General features: G+C 39.9%; 1 pseudogene across 1 annotated transcript; it reads right to left on the bottom strand.

The window, feature by feature from the left end:
• Positions 1 to 1554: 1554 nt before the first annotated feature.
• Positions 1555 to 15133, bottom strand: LOC111670399 (uncharacterized; annotated as a pseudogene). The gene is made up of 6 exons (XR_015438527.1): positions 14774 to 15133; positions 11136 to 11180; positions 10658 to 10702; positions 9541 to 9688; positions 8549 to 8710; positions 1555 to 7601 (listed from the first exon to the last, which is right to left on the bottom strand). The product of XR_015438527.1 is annotated as an uncharacterized LOC111670399 (transcript).
• Positions 15134 to 17247: the final 2114 nt, after the last annotated feature.

The following is a 17247-nucleotide window of genomic DNA, read 5'->3' as shown; positions in this document are numbered from 1 at the left end:
TTTTTTTAAATTTCATCATCAGCCTGTTCAAAGCAGTGCTTGCTCGGGTTTGATGTTGCGCAAACCCACAACCTTTGTTAATTTTTTTTATTTTAAAATCAATATCTTTTGGTGGGATCTAAGGGTTTGAGATGCTGACGATGTAATTGGCGTGTGTACTGTGTTGCCTGTCATCTTCCTTCTCACCCCCTCACTACCTCTCAGGTCTCATCTATCTGACAAAGGCAAAAAGGAGCTTTTTAAAGGAGAAATAAAGTTAAACTTGCTGTACATGTACACAAGTGTTTTTGTCATCTAGGATCACACCACCAGATGGTGCTAAAAACCTGTACAGTTAAGTTTGCTGATGGTTGGTCAGCACTCAGTAATATACAGTATATATTAATACAAGCCAACTATCCTTTGACTAAGACGCCTGCAACCACATGAAGATCACTTATTCCATGTTTTTACACTATTCTCTGGATAGTTTTTTCCCTTCCTCTTTTCATCTGAATCAGAATATATTCTCTGTGGAACAACATTTGGCCCATTGTAACATGTCAGGGCTGTAATAATCATGACTGGATTCATTTTTCGGGAGATCCTCAGGGAGAAAATGTTCCTATGGGCCCCTATTAGACCTCTCGTCGTTCCACTCTGAATTCAGTTTTCAACATCCTATTGATTGTACATAAAAATCAGACAAGAGATCAACACATGGCGAGATTCTTTTGCTCTTTTTGAACTCTGGACTGCCACCTTTTTCCTGACTTTGTTTCTGGGAAGTACAGACATGGCTGCGTTCTGAGGTAGAGCTCCCAACTGAAGTTCAGTGCCAGAAAGGTGCACCTGTTTCCGCTTATGCAACATGTTAACGCATGACTGAAATAGAAAAGGTCTTTAAATTTGATTTTTACACAGGAACCCTCTGCAAGATGAAGCCTCAGTATTAGTGAATAAAGCTGGCCCAACCTTTAGGCTGCAGATCACAGTAGTGGATTTTGTGCTTAATTGGTCAAGCATATTCCTGAGCACATTAAATCAGGTCACAGACAGTTCAATCTGGAGTTTTTGTGGTCCCTGGAGTTTTGGGGATGCATGTCAGTTACTTGCTTTGCCTGGTTGGTAATTCAGCCTAGGTGTTAATAAGTAATATTTGTGGTGGGACAGCAAATTACTCAGTTTCAGAACGATAAGAATGAACAGGTCTTGTCAAGGCATATGACAGCTGTTGATACATATATAACAAGCATGTATGACTACAAAAGCTTGTCAATGTTCTCATATTATGTGCTGTGTTTGTCAGCACTGATACCATAGTGCTGTCAGCAAGACATTATCCCTGATTTCCTACTCATTTTTCTTCATGTGGTTCATTCCTCAAAAGATGAAGCTTTCAGAGTGAATGCAGCCTGATGATTCACCCTGAGTCACAGTGACAGCTACACATGAGTGGGGGTTTTCAGCTCACTCCCTGCCTAAATAAAAGTTAGACATTTGCTGTGTTTCAATGCAGAACATCGCTGGTACCCCAGGCAACTCCCAACTACAGACAAAAAGCACAGACGTGTATTTGGTAGCACTTGTTAGCATTTATTTTGACACAAATTCCACAGTTTCTGTTGAATAAAGTAGCGCAGATGTCGGTGTCCAACACGGTAGAATTCCAAAGGGCATCAATGAAAAAAAAAAAAGAAAAAAAAAGGCAAATGGAAGAAAAACCTAAATACAACCCCACCTTATGAAAAAGCACCAAAAGATGTGCAACCAAATAGATATTTAAAAATGTGTCAGCATCTCATTGTTTGGATCTTACATCAGAGTATGCATCAAAAATCTCTATGCTATACACCAAGATACAAAATCAACTTGATATCCATAATGACATAAAAATGTTTGGATATTTATATCGACAAATTTGTTAACAAATACCAACAACACTCAACTTTGGCCTCATAATAAGCGACAATGATTTAACGCCACAACAACACGGCTGACAATAACTCTCTCACACATGCGTACGACACACTGAAGAGCTGCAGGTAGAATTGCACAAAGATACCCTCAAAGAACACCACATTTTGTCATAATATTAATCTGAACTATTCCACATACAATCACATATTGATACTGCTATAAATCCTGCTGTCCCATAGCTGCAGGAGGAAAAGGAGAACGCTTTTGGGAGACAAACAGTCTTGATCCTGAATCAACAGGGTTTAATATTTAGTTTTTTCCTGGCAAACTAGTTCAGCCGTACCAATGTGGGCTCTGTGTGTGTGTGTGTGTGTGTGTGTTTTTTTTTTCAATTCATCAATTCTTGGCATTACAAAATAAAGTCAGTACAAATATAGAGTAAATACTATCTTGATAAGGAGAAGTAAACAGTCCTTTGCAGTCAAAACTCAGCGAGGTAACAGTCTTATATCAGGCCTTGGCCTACATTGGCAACGAGGGTAGAGTTTGGGCATTTTGTCTGTAGAAACTAGCTGCTATACTTAACTAAACTAGTTCTATATACACTGAACTCAGTTTGGCTTCTATGAGAAATCAGAGTCGGGGTAAAACTAGCCCCAGTTTTTTAAATCTCATGTATTACCATTATGTTTAAGTCACAGAGATAAACAACAACGTTTTTTCCAAAAAATAAAATAAAATAAAATAATTAAACGAATTTGAAAAAACCCAGGTCATTAAACTTTCACAACCTTCAGCAACTCTTCTGTCCAATTAGATAAAAAATATTCAGTCGACTGCACAATAAGAGATTTTTAGTCCTTTTCCTAAGTCACAACTTTATTTCCTGCCTACGATATTTTCTATTGTTTAGTACAAAAAAAATGTATATGAATGATTGCAGTTTTGTCATACTATATATTACAAATACAACTATGCCCAACACGTCTGGGTTTAAAAGGTACTGACAATTCATAAAGGCCAGATCCAGAATGCTGCATACTACAAAACTGCACCGCAAAAATTCCCTAACTAAAAAAACTTAGATGAATTATATTCACAATAAAGTCTGAGCTTCATGTCTACATGAAAAAACATGTCCTGTATAACACTACAGTAATTCATTTTGGCTTTTAGTTAAAGAGAAACCTTAAACAAATAAAAGTAAATCAATCAAATTTTTGATCATTTGATATTTTAGACACCCACTTTCTCCCAGAATACACAGTTTACATTGTTTTGCTCCTGAATATTATTGCCATCCTCATTCCCCGGACAAACAATACCAGTTATCAAATGTGCAACTAAAGATTTTTGGCCTTTAGCTTAACAAGATGTAACATATGAATCAGGACCTAATGAATGCATTATCTTCCATGAAAATATGCTGAAAAAAAGCAGCTTTATAGAAAATATAACTTTGTATGATGTCATACAAATGGAGCAAGGACATGACTTATTTTCAGCTACCATTGTTGTCGTGATATAAAAAAAAATTCAACTTGGGAAATGGGTTAAAAATCTTTTGTATAATGCAGTAGAAGGTTGATTATTTTTTTCATCAGGATAGACAGAAGAGTCTTAGAGGAAACTGGAAATATCTTCAGGTTTTTCAAAGATCAACAGGTACTTATCCTTCAGAAACACAAATACTTGGGTATACGCAAATATAATAGTAATACACGAGAGGCATAAACCAAGGCTAAGGTAAAATCAGATAATCTGAGTTTGCACTTGGGAGAAACCTTAAGCCAAAGGCATTAAAAACGCTGTGTTATGTACAATCAAGGGCCTCTGCCCAGCACAGCTCACGGATCAGTAATGAAGAGGTAAATGTCTTTTTCACAACAGTTAATTTCCTATCAACCAGCATTAACTAGAGTAAGGAAAAAAAAGTGTGAATACTATTGCTAAATACTATTTTTGCAAGTCTCACATGTACTGTGTATATTTTTACAAAGAGACTGCCAAGCACTGCTAGAAAATGTTTGCCCATTTAATGTAAGACTATACACAATTTACAGAAAACACACACATTCACATAGCAGCATTAAACTAAGGAATGCCTAGCAGAAAGTCTATTTTTATCTAGGCACCATATACTTTGATAAAAAATAAAAAAAAACCATCAGCTAAACTTATTGAAAATTAAAAGAAAGTCCGTCTTTGTCTTAAGCCAAAAATGTACAGCAGCCGAAAGGCTTTTATGTGGATGTGTTGAGAGGATGAAGAGTCTCTGTCACCTCTGAGACACACCTATGAGTCACTGCATGAGAGCTTTGAACAGAGAAGATCAAGGGCTGCCGAGACGACCCCCATAACAAAACCACACTGCAATGCAAACCAACTTGCACTCCCTACACACCTTTTAAGGTACACACGAACACACATGATTTGTCTCTGACAAATAAAGGTATTATAGAGCTGAATCGAGGCAAAGTTTTCTGCCCACAGAACTATAAATGAGTTGAAAGCATTGCCTTCAGGCATTAGACAATTAAGTCAGCTTTGCACTGAGCCAAGGACACAGTAAAGTGGCCTCTAGCCAATGAACTACAGAGACATTTGTCTCATAATAAATACAGCAAGATAAACATGTACAAAATGTGATTTGAGACATTGTTTCCTTCTAAAATTTGCTCTATTCTTGAGTACAGTTTGTACTGAGAATGAATTACAAGAGAACACACGTGTGCTATTCCCACTAAGTTCTGAGACTGACTTCACATAATCCTAAGAAGTACACAGCACTGATAACGAGTGTCACACTCCACCTGCTGAGGCAGAGACTCTTCTTTAGTGACAGACGCTGTACAACTGGACGATCAGCTGACAAATGATTTCACACACAAAAACAGGATCAACCGGGACACATTTGAACAGAAGCAGTCCCAAAGTGACCCTCTGTTTAGCCACAGCCTAAATTAACTGTGACTTTAAACCTTCACTTCACACATTTACAAGCGTTACTCAGCTCAGACACACATTACAATGGACACTTCATTTCAAAGTGTCCTCTCAAAGCCCACACCTGGCAGTTTGTATTGCCTTGCTGCAGTTTTGGACACTTTTCCCAGACATTTTCAGTCAAGCATCATGCAATAAAAATTCTCCATAAACAATTTAAATCAAATTTTTTTTTTTTTTGTTGCGATACATAACCTTTTACATTCATTATCTGTGATGAGATTGGGCTTAAAGTTTCTGCCTTGTAAAAACTCAACCGTCCATCCATGGAGGAATCAGATTTACATTGCCTTGCAAAAGATGGCAATGACCAACTAGGAACATGTTCAAACACATTACATCCAAAGTCAAACAGTCAGATAATTATACAGTATATTCAAGTAACAGTCTGAAACAACAATGTATAGTCATAATACCATTGTAAAGCTGTGCCACCCACACATTTTAATCAATGTTTGCTCCCCTTTTCCTTAAGGGAACATAAGACATAAATGTAAAAAATACACACCCCTGGAAACAGTCGGAATAGTTGCCTTCTGTCATCGTTTCCTCCAATGAAGAGAAGGAAGTTGGCTGGTGAAAGCAAAAATTCACCCCACAACAAAACATTTTGAATAACTGATCAAAATTTCTGAACTCTTTTCAGTTCTTCAGAAGCTACAAGATGATATAACGCTTGTTTTTGAGCTCTTTTGAAAACATACTGTTCCAGGGTTTTACGGAATTTACTCTGAGAATATGATTTCTTAAATCTAAGAAGAATTTAAGATAAACCGTCTTATTATGGTTTCGAATGCTGATCAAACCACTGATATATAAGGCAGTGGTTCCAAACCTTTTTGCCGTATGGCCCTTAAATTGAAAGGATATTTTGTTGAGATCCATCATACATTGCATATGTCAATAACTTGCGAGCAGTTCCACCATGGATTGATTTTTGCTTCTCAGATTGTTTACTATGAATTATCTTTAATCATGAATCTGTAAATCCACATTTAAATAAAAAGCAAAGATTAGAGAAACATCAGAAAATATCATATAATTCTGTACAGCAGAACTATGTTTTTTTCTTTCTTACACTGTCAGTCCTCTGCTTTATCTTTAGACCCCTTTGAGGGGTCCTGACCCCCCGGATTGGGAACCACTGACTATCAGGGATTTCATTGCAAAAAGCTAAAATGCTATTTTAGCAATGTTTTGTCATGCAGAGAAAAGAGAGATAAAAAGGATGTTGGTATGTTGACACTGAGCCACTTGTCAAAATGGATTTAGTTAGCATGTGGGAAAGTGAAGGAGAAAGAGAAAAAACAATTCATTATTATTTTCATCACTTTAGAGAACAGGATATGCTTTCTCCTAAACCACGAACCAAATCAACTAACTACAAAATATGACTCAGCTGTCAGGTTCTCCTTTGAAACAGAACACACAGGAAATAATCTATTTCTTATCCTGTCCCTTGGCTTAAGACCTGCAAGACTTTTCTTCAGTGATTTAAACTTTTCACCTACTAGTCTTGATCTGTAAGGAGGCCAGTACGCATAAACATCTCACTTTCCCCACTTGTTTTGACGACATCTCACTGGCTGTCAGCCTACGAGGACTCCACTGCAATAATGGCCTCGCTCGTCTTCTGGATGACACTGGAGGATGAGGAGACGTGGCCACGCTGCTCAGCGCAGTCATCCACGAGGGAACAGTCCATGCTGTCGTGCAGCACATCTGCCCTCTCCTCCCCCTTCACAGCCTCTTTACCCCCTTTAGCAAAATGCCCCTTCTGCAGTTCCTGTTCTTCTTGTTCCTCTCTCTTCACGTGGCAGCGACACACCTCAATGCCTGAGTCACCCGTTAGACGTCGATGCCGGAAATGATCCTCCTCGTCATCCTCCTCTTCCTCTCTTCCTCCTCTTCTTTTTCTTGTTTCTGCTCCTCTTTGCTGCTGCGATGCGTGAAAACGGCCACATTTGAGGAGAAGAGAGCCTGTTTAGGGGGAGAAGGCGTGGGCTTGGGGGTTGCACCATTAGGTGAGGCCTCTTCTTCCATCTCTTTCTTAACAGCCATGGCTCCAAGTGGGTCTGAGAGGACAAGAGGGTGGACTTGACCAGGAGGGAGGGAAGATAACAGGATGAGGGGAGAAAGTGAGAGGCGAGAAGGGTGTGAGGGACGAGAGTGTAAAGGAAGGGACAGTGGTGGAGCCGGAGGTGAGAGTCCTTCACTGCCATTGGAACGTCTCTGCACAGGTATGACATCTGGAGAGGCCGCAGGTATAACATCAGGCTGTAGCTGTGATGGAGGCGGCGGGGAGGGCGTCGGTGTGAAGGTGGCCCCAGCCCTTGAACCCATGATGGAACAGTCGCCCCCTGCTTCGCTGGGTGTGGAGTTGTGGCTGCTGTTGTACGTCTCGTCTGTCACCTGGACAGAGAAGGAGGTGCTCGACGGGGAGGTGAGGGAGCAGGACTCGCAGGAGCAGCTGGTGTAGCAGTTGTCAGAGCTCTGGGAGGAAGTCAGGCCGCTGGGGCCAGGGCCCAGATAGGGAGGGCAGGGGTGACGGTGGTGGTGATGATGGGGGAAAGAAGAGCTTGGACCCCCCATGGTACCTCCCTGCAGGGCAAAGACAGAGCTGTAAGGCGGAGGAGGGGTGCTGGGCTGTGCAGCCACCTCCTCATAGGAGGGCAACTTGAAGGAAGCCAGGAAGCCTGCGACAAAGGAAACATCAGCTCAGACGGGGCAAACCGGCAAGATTTTATCTTTGTTTAACTGTCAACAAATCACTTGAAAATATCAAAACAAAGACTAATAAGTATCAGCTGTGCTATAGACCTCCATCATCGTCCTTAAACTATTACGTGCACATCACTGAGCCACACTTTTCCACTGGGTTTCCTGTTGCAGTAAATATTCACTGCTGCACTAAATGTCTATTAATCCTCAGCTGAAAATGGTCCTCTACAAATCTACTAAAAAGTACAAACTAACTAAAACTAAAAACTGCCCGGCTGTTTACTAAACCATTTAGTGTTTTTTAAAGAAACAATATATTTGTAACCCATTTTACAGATTTACAAATGGGCTTGGGGCTGAGCGACAACGGTGACAGGCTGTGGAGGTCAGCAAGTACTGGGGGGACAGACGAGCACATTGTAGGTTTTGGTCTTTTCATGGAACTTGTTGACAGTTAAAATGTAGAATAACACCAGCCTTATTGTTTAAGACTGAAGATAGTGTTCAATAAATGATGCTACTTTTCTAGCATTATGTGTTCGTCAGAGTTGTGTTATCAAAATACTTTTTTTTTTTAAAACAGGGCCATTCATGTAATTAAAATACATACTCTCTTACCACTTTTTGTGGTATGGGTGGATATTTATATGATTGATGTAATAATTTTATTGTATTATCAAACATAATTTATTGTATTTGGTGTAATATCGATATTGTAATACTCAATATTATATGAAAGGATTGAGAGAAGTTTTTGCCAAGGTAACAACTAATAAAACAAAAGCAATCGAAATGTGGTTGTGCTTAAATTCTGTGTTTTCTCAAAAAAAAGGCACAAGGAAACCAGAACATGCCAAATCTGGAGCTAACCTGTGTAGAACTACACTTAAAAAGCTAAACATTTGAGATGACACAAACATACTGAGGTCCAGCATTGAGGAAGGGTAGTTGCAGGCTCCGTTATAGGCGATCAGATTGATCTCTCTCTGTCTCTGCTGCTGTTGGATTCTCAGCTTGGCCCGGCGGTGGCGGTAAGCACAGAAACAGCTGAAGAGGATCAGCACCGTCCACAAAAGCCAGAACCCTGAAGAAAACAGGAAATGAACCCAACGTTCATCAATGTGAAAATAAACATTAAAGTTCTGCTCTGTTCTCTCAGTTACATCCCAGATCTACTCAGATTTTACAGTGGAAAAAAAAAGACGGCGTAAGTGGTTTTGGACATCTCGCCCTATAACATACAAAATTATTATGTTTCAAATTACAGCTGTCCATTTTCTAAAGCATACCCTACGACTTTGGATTTATATCCTCACTTTGTTTCCATTCATTTGCACGAACGCATTGGTTTCTAGTAGCTCACAGCGGCAGGAGAGTAGAGCAGATAAATCATTTGGTATCAATGTAAGCATGTGCTTAAACCTTTACTTTAACTGTAAATGGCCAGTGTTAAATGAGCCTGACAGTGAAGCAAAGTTTGTCATATCAAAGTGATTTCTAATCAGAATACAAATTGAACTAGATAGCATTGCAACATGTTGCATAATGTCCCTCCTAGCGTTTATTTCAAATCTTTATCTATGGCAGCCTTTTAGTTTGAGTTTAGTTTGAGTTAAACGAATGAAAATTAAACAAACGACATAAAAAATAAAATCAAAATGAATGTGCAGGGACAGGGCTCATTCATTACCTACCCCTAAATGTTATAATACAGCAGAAATCCAATCACATGGTCAAAATATTTCTTATAACCTGTGATGGCAATGTAAGCAAACATCAGATTTTTGTGTGTCCCGAATTTTTCACTTGAAACTTCTTGGTAGGACTGGATGACAAATGTCACAAAATACCACCATTGCCTCAGGCCGCTGTCTACAGTGACACATTGGACATAAAGTCAGTAAGTTGACTCACACCAGAGTTCATAATAGTAGGTACAGCAGCCTGTCTCTCCGCAGCAGTGTCCTGTTTCACACAGGTAACCCGGATTGTTGTTTACTCCAGGACAGTACTTGGGGCTGACTACAGGCTGGCTACCAGAACCTCCGTGCTGCTTCACCACCTAGTGGACAACACATCACATCACAACATAACCACGGTGGAAATAATGTCACTGCAGATGGAAAGTTGTAATGGCTGGTATAGCTTTGGTTTTTCCTTTGACAGACCACAGTATGAGCGTGAAAGTTCATTCTTTACCTTTGACAATATAATCTTAACTCAATGTCCGCTTATTGGCTTTCTTCAGAGCTTTAAACCAGAAGATAAAGTCAAGACAGAACAGGAGGCCATAACATCTTTGAACAGAGACAGGGTTCACAATCTCCCCCTTTATACGACCACCTGTTATCACCTGACTGAATTTTCATACTCTGGTCACATGATGACAACTGAGACATCTGTATGACATCACAGTTGAAAACTGTCAAAAGATCCAGAAAAATCTAGTAGGTGGATCTTAAACCTGACAACAAGCAGTAACCTCAACACTGACATTTCGTCACTGTTACAGTGGCCACATTAGCAAACGTTTGCATATTTAGACAAACATTAGAATTCATTTGGAGTCACATTAGTATCCATCTAATGAATCCATCTGTTTTCGTCCCCACCAACTTCTGAGGGGACAACCCTGCTCTGTAGCTATTAAATGCTCCACTACGCTCGCCAGCTAATCGATAACTGTGTCTGTCTGCCGTTTTGCTGAAGAAAGCTGTCTGCAGCAGCTATTAACAGGATTGATGTGAGCCTGAGAATGAACCAAGACGGTACAGATGCAGGCCATGAGACCAAAACATTAAGCTGAACAACGCTAAAATGCTTTGTAGAGGGTAATAATTCTCTACGGGTTACTTGCTATGAGAGACTCCTTTCAAATTAAAACATCACTCATTTAATCCATTGTTAATAAAGAAAAAATTAGACTTGAGAGAATCACTTAGTGATTAGTGCAGCTTTAAGATTACTTTATCAGATGACAGTATGTTCGCTGGCAGCTACAGGTTAAGGTTAAATTAAAAAAATCTCACACCTTGTTAATCATGTGCACTTGAGGGTCCTTCTGAGAAACAGCCACCTAAAATGAGAAATGAAAAGACTTCTGTGAATTTTACACTTGCATCTTAGTCATTAGCAAGTGACTGTGAAGGACACAAGCAAGTGAAGGACAGACATTAACTATTAAATGTTTGAGACGTCAGAAAAAACGGGCAAAATTGACTGCTTGAGGAAATAAGAGTGTGTGGATGAGCTCAGGCACTTGAACAAAATCACAACTCACAATAATAATGCAGCAAGAAGAGGTTGCTAAATCTGTTATGTACATAGTTACCACACATGAGACTCTGAAGTGCTAACAAGTAATTATGCATTGCCATAGCAACCACCGCTTGGAGGCTTTTTTTTTTTTTTTTTTTTTTTTTTTTTTTTTTTTTTACTCATGTGGACAATGTTTTATATTATCCAGTGGCATGACATGTTTAGTTGTAGTTGAAGGTCAAGCTCCGTACCGTAGCGGCTTCAGTACCGTCCAGCCCCTGCAGGGACATGGTCATCTGGTGAAAGACAGAGACACACAATGGTTAAGACGCGAGAGCAGTTAGGTAGAAAGAGAAATGATAGGATGTAAAAGATTGGCACTACATGTTTCAGCTGTCAAGGGCACATGGTTCACATGAGACAAACAATCCTGTCTTTTCATTCCACTGATATAGCATGACAAAAAAGGCAAACTAAAGGTCTATTTTCCAGTCTGAAGACGCTGGCTGCCACATACTCCTGGCCCTTCAAGGAGACGGGAAGGTCAATGGCTTTTTAACAAAACCTGTTTCTCCTGCGTGTGTGTGTCGACATGGCAGACAGAAGGCACCAATTCCCAAACACGTTCCTAAAACCTTGCATGCTCTCTCACTTCCCTTTTCCTCTCTTCCTCCAAACACACAAGTGGATGCAAAACATACAAATCTAAAATGGTGATGACTTTAACCAGTACAATTATTTTCATTACTATCACATAATATCAGAAAAACAGGGAAAATCTCCCAAGCACAAGATGACATGTTATAGTTGTTTTTTTGTGTCTGACCAATAGTCAGAAATAGAAGCAGTTATTCAAATCGATTCATTTTCTGTTGATCAACTGATCACCAAAGCATTCTAGCAATAAAAAAGTCACATATGTATGAAACACCTGGTCATTTTATGAGAATATTAATTTTCCTCACAGGATTATTTTGACACGTGTAGCATCTCAGTAGGCAATATAACCTTCAGCCATAATGATCAACTATGATTTGTGTGCAGGAGTGATGAATACTGCTATACTATATGTGCATTTCTGCTACTCAAATGCAATTCTGTCCTTGTGCAGATTTCAAAATTCAGAGTGTCACTCACGCCTCGGTAAATGCCAGACAGGCCCACTGTGAGTAAAAAGAAAAAAAATGGTTGTGTGTGTGTGTGTGTGTGTGTGTGTGTGTGTGTGTGTGTGCTGCTGGGGCTACTGACAAAAAACAATGTGGAGACAATGGGGGCTTGCTACCTTGTTTAACACCAGGGCTGCAGCCATGTGAATGGGACCTCTTTTGTTAACACCTCCTCCTGGTTATGTAGTCAGCATGGGGAACAATGCTATGTCCTAAACTGCAGTATGTGTGTGTGTGTTTGTGTTTGTGCAGGGGTGTGTGCATACACAGCTATTAACAAGTTCAGAATCACAACTACTGTCCGTTTCCAAAGTACCAAATGACAAATTGCCAAATCTCATAAAGCTACCAACTCCACACACTGGTCTGAGGCTGTATATGTGACTGTAGTAGCTGTTAGCCAAGACACACTCATATTTGCTGTGGCATATCATATAAAACCATGCATAGTAAACAATTCTTCAACACCTGATGCAACCACAGATTTGTTAATATTGCATAACGCAGCATTACATGATTCTTTGGTGGAAGAACAATGTCTAATGAAGGACATACAGGCTCCAAAAAAGCAACTGGCACTGCAGCATGCAGAGCATGGGACAGATAACTCAAGTTTTCTGCCAGATATTGATCTGGTGGCAGGCAGCATATATATGGCCATGAACACATGATCTTCAACGCTATTATGGCTGGCTACATTTTTTTATACCAGTCCTGATACAATATTTATATATATTGATACCAAAACACAAATATTGACGTCTTATTTCTACAAAACATTTCCGTTCATATATTAAAAGAAGCTAAACTTTTATGTGTAAAGGCATTCACTTTCAGTGCTCGACACGTTTCAGAGGGTACCAAAAAAACACACTACGGTTTGATACTGAGCTCTAAATTCTACAAGAGTACTGGTTAATCAGAAACATCCCGACGAACAACTGTTTGCCTCAAGACTTAAGATGATTTAATGTTTGTTATTTTGTTTTTTTTTCTACTGCTATTTTTCATTTACTTTGCTTGAGCTATAGATGAATAAGATCCTGCAAACCATGTCTTTCTTGTATGTGCACACACACAGCTATTGTGTAATAACAAAGCTCAAGAGATAAATCCAACTGTCAAACATAACCTCAACTAGTTCATAGAACTAAGTTTCTATACTGTTACGAAAGTCAGAGTCAAGAGGGGAAATGTACTGGCATCAGTTCCTGTGGTAAGCCCACCACACAGCACTGAGTATGTGCATGGGTGTGAGGAGATCATTCAGGCTTTCCCAGAGACCACGGACTAACCACAAATGGTTTCCACCTCTGGGGTCCCAAAGGTCTACACAGCATAGCAGCAAATAAAAGGTAAAAATGAGGGAAACTCACTGTGAAAAGCTATAAAATGGATGTTTGATGTGCAAACTCTGTAAACTGCCACAAAAGTACTATTTAGTGAAATGTCAGATGCTCACTTTACTGATGCCAGCTGCAAGTAGGCGACAGGAAAGTGAAAATCTGCACAGAAAACTTGATTTTATGTGGTGTAGTCAAGATTATGACCCAGGATATTAAACCCTAAAAGTGTCAAAGGTTTATAAAGGCGAGTCTCACTCTTTAATGCTGTAGCAAACTGCTGTCACCGTGTGGGTTGAGGTGTGACTCGCTGTGAGGCAACACTTTCTGCCACACTGCTGCCTGTTTGACAACATAAGAACTAAGTTCCTAAAAAGAATATTTACTTGAGGAACAAGCAGATGTTGCCATGGAAGCAATGAAATATTGTATATGTGAGCATGTCACAGCCAACAAAAGTGAGCAGTACATTAAACTAATCTCCTTCAAAATCTGCCAGGTGGTTCTCACCATCAACTCTATCTGACTTCATCATATCCCTATATGTTTGCAGTGATTTGTTTTTCTCCGATCACACAGTTGTGTTCTGTGCAGTAAGATGTCGACCGTTTGTCAACTTTTGTTTCAGGAAACATCATCCTCAGTGAAGCAGCAGTGTCCTGACTCAGCAGTATGCTGTTCCTCTGCTGGACAAGCAACTGTACATTAGATTTATGAGGCTATAAGAGTCTGGCAGAGAAAGCTCTTGTAATCATGCCTGCATAAATTAGGGTTAAATCCTTGGTGCATTACCACAGGTTTTCAAGGCTACAATGCTGGAAACAAGGAATCAACTTAAAATCTGAAAGCAGTTTCCTGCAGTAAGTCACAAACTATAACACACAACCTAGTAATCCCTGAGAAAGTTGACTATAAGTCCATACCCTGTCAATTTGGAATTTGATTTTAGCAACCTTAGTAAATTTTAAAATATTTGCAAAACTATTTCATGATGTTCTGGATATTCTGTGGTGTGTTAGCAGGCCCACACCTCTAAAACTTGTGATAATGTGTTGTGCCTTGACCCCAGCCTCACACACAGCCTCACCATTGACCACAAACACTCAGGAACCATAACTGACTTGACTTTACTCAACACAAACCGTTTGCTGCAGTGGTGCAAAAATGCAGCTATTGTCTCGAAAAATATGTCGAAGAAATGAAAAGACAAATATGCATAGAACAAGTTGAGGCGATTGTTTGCCAACAGCAGCAGCAGCAACAACAACAACAACAACAACAACAACACAGGCGGAGGGAAGCATGTTGCTCTGCAGAATCACTAAAGCCCAGCTGTTGACAGCAGTGCGTGAATCAAAGGAAAGCTGTGCAGTGCATTACCTCCTCAGCCTTCAGCCCGAGGCAGAATGTCAACTTTTTCTCAGGATCCATGGCCAAAGCTGAACACCAAGCTAAACGGAGGAAATAGAAATGCAGAGGTGCAGATGTTACTCTGTTAAACCCCCATCACCGCTGCCCCACTCCACAGACACGGCGGCCTCCCCATCCGCCATTCCCCCGGACTGACGGACGGATGCCCCTCCCAGACTCCGCTCCGCGCACCGCGGGTAACAGGGCTCAGCCTCCCGGTGTATTTTACGGATGGGGCCGCGGAATATCACAGTGCAGACGGTTCTGTCGTCGACTGTGGTTTGCTGTAGTGAGATAAAGATGTTTCAATCTTTGTTTTCGCAGAGAGGGCCGGAGCTCTGCATGATGTCATGCTTCTCCAGCCCCCAAACTACTTGTATGGAAGCGCTGCGGCTTTGATTGGCCGGAGCTCCCAGCAACAGCCGCACAGAGGCTGTTTCTGCTGGGCTTTATTCACACACTGTTGCTCTGTTAACGACCGCCAAAGCATCAAACCACTACACACGTGTGTGTTTGTAATTGCAGTGAAACATTATCATGTTATTTATCAACATAGTTGTGTAAAAAATGTTAACTGAACATCCAGTTTTACTCAGTGATGGTTTAAAAGCCAGAGTCGACCTAGATCAGAAATGACTCAACAACAATGAATATTATAGTATAGTTCTTTGATATACATGTAGTGGATGTCTGGCAAATAAAAAAAACACATCTTAAAGATTACACCTCATTATGTTTTCTCAATATATGATATTTTAGAACTGGTGCAATCAGCCATGAACCCTAAAATGCACGACTTTTATATGGTGTGCAGACTGTAGAAGATCCTAAGATATTTGTTTTTGAAGTGGGTCACAGTGCTACCTTAGCTAGCTGTTAGCTAAGAGCACTAGCTAACCACTTCTGTTTTGGTTACAAAAATTCTTCTCTTATGTTCACCAGACCTAAATAAATATAGCTAGTGATACAAATTAGCCATTAATGGTAAGGCAGAAAATTCTGCACTTTTATATTAGCTGGCTAGCTGTTAGCCATTACTTCGGTAGCCATAGCCATCAAAAACTTACTTAGAGCTAAAACTTAACTTAGCTACAGGCTAAAGACATACATCCACAGCTGTAGCACTTGGTTGCTATAGTTCTCTGTATACAGACAGTCTAGCCTGTGTTGCTAAGCTAATGAGTGCTAATAAACCATGAGCATGTGCTTATTGTGGAAAACTTTGGGGTTGTTGTCATCATCCTTGAGCTTGACCTTAAAAGTCATTATCTTCTCATCCTGGTCCACTGCTCTGTTAGGAGTCTTTTCCTCAGATTTCAATTTAATACAATCTCCTTATTAATTTTCACATTATATTTACATTTCATTTTACTGTTATGCAAGTTTATAAAGGGTTCAGTTGATGATTCAGGTCAGTCCTTGGGACTCTTCTTGGTGGGGTTATCTGGGCTCCTTGTTGGAGGCCTCACGATGTTGACCTTATGTATCCATACCTCATTTTATCTTGCCTTTTTTCATTTAGGCCTACATTATTTAGAATAACATACAGTAGGGGTCACAAATTATATTCAACCATCAACCACAAGCAAGCTTTTTCCAGCATTATTCAGAAGGGGGTAACTTACAGGTGGGGTGGAGATATATATGTTTCTTTAAAGAATGAAACAGATATCATCTTCACCTTTTTAGGATTTGTTTTTCTAAACTGACATTAAACATATAAAATGTGCAGTATGTATGAAAAATATCACTTGTATGGTAATCTTTAACATATTCATCAACATGTTTGCCACTAACTAACAATGACAGAGGGGGACAGGGGAGATGTGGGAACTTGGTCAGTTGTGATATTCAATCATTTTGTTATATCATTATGGACTAATGTGTAACTTATATAAGTGAAGTGATTTAGAATTATAGTATGTCATTTTTTTTATATATATAGTAGTATATAATAGTAGCATGTGCATCCATCTCATAGCCAAAATTTAGCAGGGTAGATACAAATCTCGCAAGGAGCATCAGTGACAGTAAGTGTGTGCTGGTCACAAGAGGGCAGCAGACTACAGGCTGTCACATTATGAGTAGTATGAGTGTGAGTCTCTGCACTTAGACTCTGAGTGTAGGATCAATAACCTGTAGCAGAAAATAAGACTTCAGCTTCAGAGGACTTGGGCTGTTAATGTTAAAAAATGTTAAAGGAACCACTTTCTCTCTCGCTCCCTCTGTGTGTGTGTGTGTGTGTGTGTGTGTGTGTGTGTGTGTGTGTGTATGTTTGTGTAAGCTCTTTGACACTAAAGGGGAACAAGGAAACTCTACAGTATGTCCACTGCCCCACCTATATTGTTGTCCCCATATTTCCGACCTGTGGTTGACAACCCTCTCAGTGAAACGAGTTTGAGCTCTTGCTCATTAGTTTTGGTTGTGCAGACAAGTGTAAACCC

This window comes from Seriola lalandi, unplaced genomic scaffold (genome assembly GCF_002814215.2).
Source record: "Seriola lalandi dorsalis isolate HSWRI2012SDOR001 ecotype SW California unplaced genomic scaffold, Sedor1 jcf7180002054851, whole genome shotgun sequence".
NCBI classification, from domain to species: Eukaryota; Metazoa; Chordata; class Actinopteri; order Carangiformes; family Carangidae; genus Seriola; species Seriola lalandi.
The sequence above is the reverse complement of the archived record's forward strand: the minus strand, read 5'-3'. Positions and strand labels throughout refer to the sequence as shown.